Raw genomic sequence first — 4,545 nt, forward strand, 5'->3', positions numbered from 1 at the left:
AAGACTCTTGAGAGTCCCTTGGACTGCAAGGAGATCCAACCAGTCCATCCTAAAGGAGATCAGTCCTGAATATTCATTGGAAGGACTGATGCTGAAGCTGAAACTCCAATACTTTGGCCACTTGATGCGAAGAACTGACTTCTTGGAAAAAACCCTGATGCTGGGAAAGATTGAAGGCAGGAGAAGGGGACAACAGAGGATGAGATGGTTGGATGGCATCACCAACTGGATGGAAATGAGTAAGCTCCAGGAGTTGGTGATGGACAGGGAAGCCTGGCGTACTGCAATCCATGGGGTTTGAACACAAACCCCCGTTGGACACAACTGAGCAACTGAACTGAACTACCTCCTTCAAAGCCTTTGAATAACTGACTCCTGAAAGCGAAAGCCAGAACATCATCTGGGTGATCCCCGTGGGCATGTTACTCAGTGACAAATGGGGGGTCTTGAACGGCTATAGGATTCTGGGTGTCCCTTAAATATTAACTTTTGTTGTTGTTCTGTCACCAAGTCAAGTCCAACTCTTTGCGACCCCAAGGACTTTAGCATACCAGGCTCCCCTGTCCTTCACTATCTCCCGGAGCTTGCTCAAACTCATGTCCCTTGAATCTGTGATGCCATCCAACCATCTCATCCTCTGTCATCCCTTTCTCCTCTTGTCCCCAATCTTTCCCAGCATCAGGGTCTTTTGTATCTGGTGATCAAAGTATTGACACTTCAGCTTCAGCAACAGTCCTTCCAATGAAGATTTACAAAGTCAGGTGTATCTATTATAACCCCTAGAGCAATCACTAAAAGATAACATAAATCTTTACACAAATCACACAATACACATATTTCAAAAGCTAATAAACTAAATGGAATACTGAAAAAAGTTCAAATAACCCCAAACAGGGCAGGAAAACAGAAACAAATACCCCGGCCAGAGGAGCAGACAGAAAGCAGATAAAGCTGTAGACAGATCCAAGCACCTCAGTGATTTTATTAAATGGAAATACACTAAGTATTAGAAGAGAGATCATTAGAAATAATAATTAGAAGAGAGACTGTCACATTGGATAAAGATAATAAAAACATAAAAACAAGATCCCAGGATGTGCTATCTATAAGAAATTCAGTTTTCAAAAGTCATTTTGAGTCAACTTCACTTTTATCTAAAACAATTTGGGGTGGGGGCGCTGTGCTGGGTCTTGCTGTGGCACTCAGGCTTCTCCAGTTGCCGTGCGCTGCTTCAGACCGTGTGGGCTCAGCAGTTGTAGTTTCTCTAAGGCATATGGGATCTTAGTTCCCCGACCAGGGATCAAACCTGAGTTCCCTGCACTGGAATGCAGATTCTTAACCACTGGACTGCCAGGGAAGACCAAAGAAATCCATTTTACATACAACACTATATATAGCTTACACATTAACAACAACAACAAAATCCCCAAAGAAAACAGCAGGTCCAAGTAGTTTAACAGGTGAATTCTAACCAACTTCCCAGAAACAGGTGATCCAGTGGAGATTCTTCAAACGATCCTTGAGGCCTTGACTCTGACACTGGTGCCAAAACCAAGACACTGGGAGAAGCCCGCCCCACGGCCTCATGAGCGCTGCCAGGCTGGCGGAGCAGATAATTTCAGGAAGAACTGCACCACATGCTGACAGGATTACCCACAAACACCGGATGGTGTAATTACAGAAAATCCGGAAATGCAACTCCCTTGAGGGATTAACAGGGAAAGGGTGCTCGTGGGTGCAGGCAGGTGGCAGGGCGGGGCAGGCATCCTCAGAGTGAGTGAAGTCTAAGCAGCGTCCTGAAGATGACCCAGAGTGGAGGGGGGGGGCCGCGTCTCAGCATGGGGTCAAGGGGGTGATGCCAGGCTCTCCCGAGACGCCCTGTCCTCCACTGACCAGGAGCCCTTGGGCTTCACAGCACAGGAGCAGCAGGACTTGGCCTGTGCTTCAAAAGGCGAGGGATCTGGAGGCAATTATTATCTCCCGGCAATGACTGGCTGGCACCCTTCGTGTGTCCCCTCAGCCCTGGGCAGCAGTGATGAACACCCAGCCAGCACCTCACTTGGCTCGCCCACACAGATTCCGCGTCCACAGCGGACAGAGCTGATGTGATGGGGTGGCCTGGCTGAAGGCAGGAAGAGGAGACAAAGATGCAGATGTGGGTGGGAGGGCAGGCCCTCTCCCAAGTGGTTCCAAAGACCCAGGGCCCTGGCTCGAGAATGCGTCCACTCCCTCGACCACCTGTGGGCCCCAGTGCAGAAGGCTGGCCCCGAGGGCTCCCTGCGGGCCTAGCGTGCCGGGTGCTCTAAGCCTGGGGCCTGGTCTACCGCCTCCTTCCTCCAATATCCTGGCTCAGGCCCTGCTTTCGGGGGCATCTGTGCCCTCCAGTTTGCGGCCTGGTTTGGCTGAGGGAAGGCCCAGTGTTTCCCCATGATCTGGGGAAGTGTGGACAGACGGGGATTCACCCCACCCTCCCCCGACGCGGGGCTCTGGTTGGCTGCGGCTGGTCCCGGCCGGCAGTGATCACAACCAGGTGATCTCAGCTCCATGCAGTAGGCCTGGGACGCCCTCCCTCCCTTGTCCCTGCGGCCCAGGCCCAATGGTCCTTGTCAGCCCTCTGGGCACTGGGCAGTGCCCAGGGGGTGCAGGGGGTGGGGGACGTGAAGGCCGAGGTCCATGCCCCCCTTGTCCCACAGGGCCGGACCTCAGGTGGTCTCCTCCTCCCTGGATACTGGAGGATCTGGTGGGTGGGGGCTGGCGCTCACCCTCCATGAGCCCTCCAAGGCTTCTTGCCCCGAGGAGCCCATGTGTGCACACGTGTGTGTAGGGGGGCACCAACCCCGAGCAGGCAGGGCCGGGCTGGGTGAGGTGGCGCCCGGGGTCTGCAGGTGGGACTCCCTCTCATGCCGTCACCCGGCAAAGCTGCCCCAGGAGAACCCCGCGAGAATCCCCGAGACTGCTCTGCCCTGAAGCTCCAAGTGTTTCATGTGGTTCCAACTCATCAAGTACATCACCCAGAATTTCAAAGAGCCACCAGGAAGGCAATTCTCCGTCTCTCCTTTCCCTCCAAGCTGGTTCCAACGTCAGGCCCTCTGCCAGGAGGGTAAGCCCACACCCGCACGCACATGCTCAGGCCAACTTGAAAGGAATGTGTCACCAGCACTCCCTGGAGCCAGCCCAAGCCACACGGACGTCCAGTCGCTCACACACAGCTTGGCTGAGCCCCGTGGGGTGGGGACAGGCTGTGGGCACGCACCCCTGCAGCGTGTGGGGCCCACGATCTGGTCTGGCTGCCCCAAGGCACCCCTGCCTGGCAGCTCCCAGTCTGAGGTCCCCACTCCCCAGGCCCGGGTGCCCCTGCTGTGCTGCCGCTGGGGCCCCGCGGGAGCTGCTCCAACAGGGCCTTCCCCGGCCGCAATGGCAGCAACCTGTGCAAAGGGACGGAGGTGGTCAGGTCTCACCCCTGACCTCTGCTCCCCTCCCCAAGCTGAGGGCCCCCATCCCCACCACCCCACCCACCCTGCTCCCTGCGCCCCTCTGAAGGTGGAGCTGAGCCTCCCTCATCTTGGATCCTGATCAGAGGTGCAAGCCCCAAGACCCCTGGGGACTCATGGGAGAATGTTTAAGCAGGACCAACTGAAGCTGCTCACTTTGGAGCCCCTACAAAATCCCTCCAGCATGGGATCCACCACGACAGATGGGTGCAGGGTGCCAGCCAGGGGGGCTGCACCCCTGCTGCTCTGGGGTCTTGGTGCCAGGCAGAGGGTACCCACATGACCAGCCCCTGATAAACTCCCTCAGCGCTTGTCTCCCAAAAGCTCCCTGCTGGTGGATCAAGTGCAGCCCGTGTGACCTGGCCAGGAGGGTCCCGGGAAGCCTGTGTCTGGTGCCTCCCTGACCTTTCCCCAGGCCATGTTTGTGGAGGCGCTGGAGCCCCTGGGCTTTTCGCTATAAAAGCTAGCAGCTGTGAGGCCTCCCGAGCACCCCCTGAACCCAGGGTGGCATCAGGGACCCCACCTCACCATCCTGTCAGAGATCAAAATAGTGCAAAGCAGGACGGAAGCCCCTTAGCAAAGGGCAGAATGAGCGCTGCTGGGAGAGGGGCCGAGCCCCAACCATACACACGTGCAGCCAGGGAGGAAGGGGCAGAAGGACGTCACAGGGCCACACGGGAACAGTATGGCGGGTCAGCAACTGGCCCCTGCACCAACACAGCCCGAGGCCAGACTCGTGTCAGCAGCTGTGATGAGACCTGCAGCCGTGACAGGTGTGAGATTTGAGGACAGAACAGTAGCACCGTCTCGGCGCCCGCTGGTCTCCCCTTGCCTGATGAGGTTGGTGAAAACATCCACAGACCCTGACACAGACACCGGGAATTGAGGGGAGACCAGAAGGCGGGAGGAACAGGAAGCCAGTGGAACTCGCGGAAGCTCAGGCATCCTGGGGAGATGGGGCAGTGGGGGTCCCAGTGCCCATGCTCCGCAGGGGCCGTCCTGCTGTTCCCATACAATTACAGCACACCACAACAAAGAAGAACACTGATCAGAA

This window comes from Bos indicus, chromosome 1 (assembly GCF_029378745.1).
Source record: "Bos indicus isolate NIAB-ARS_2022 breed Sahiwal x Tharparkar chromosome 1, NIAB-ARS_B.indTharparkar_mat_pri_1.0, whole genome shotgun sequence".
NCBI lineage: Eukaryota > Metazoa > Chordata > Mammalia > Artiodactyla > Bovidae > Bos > Bos indicus.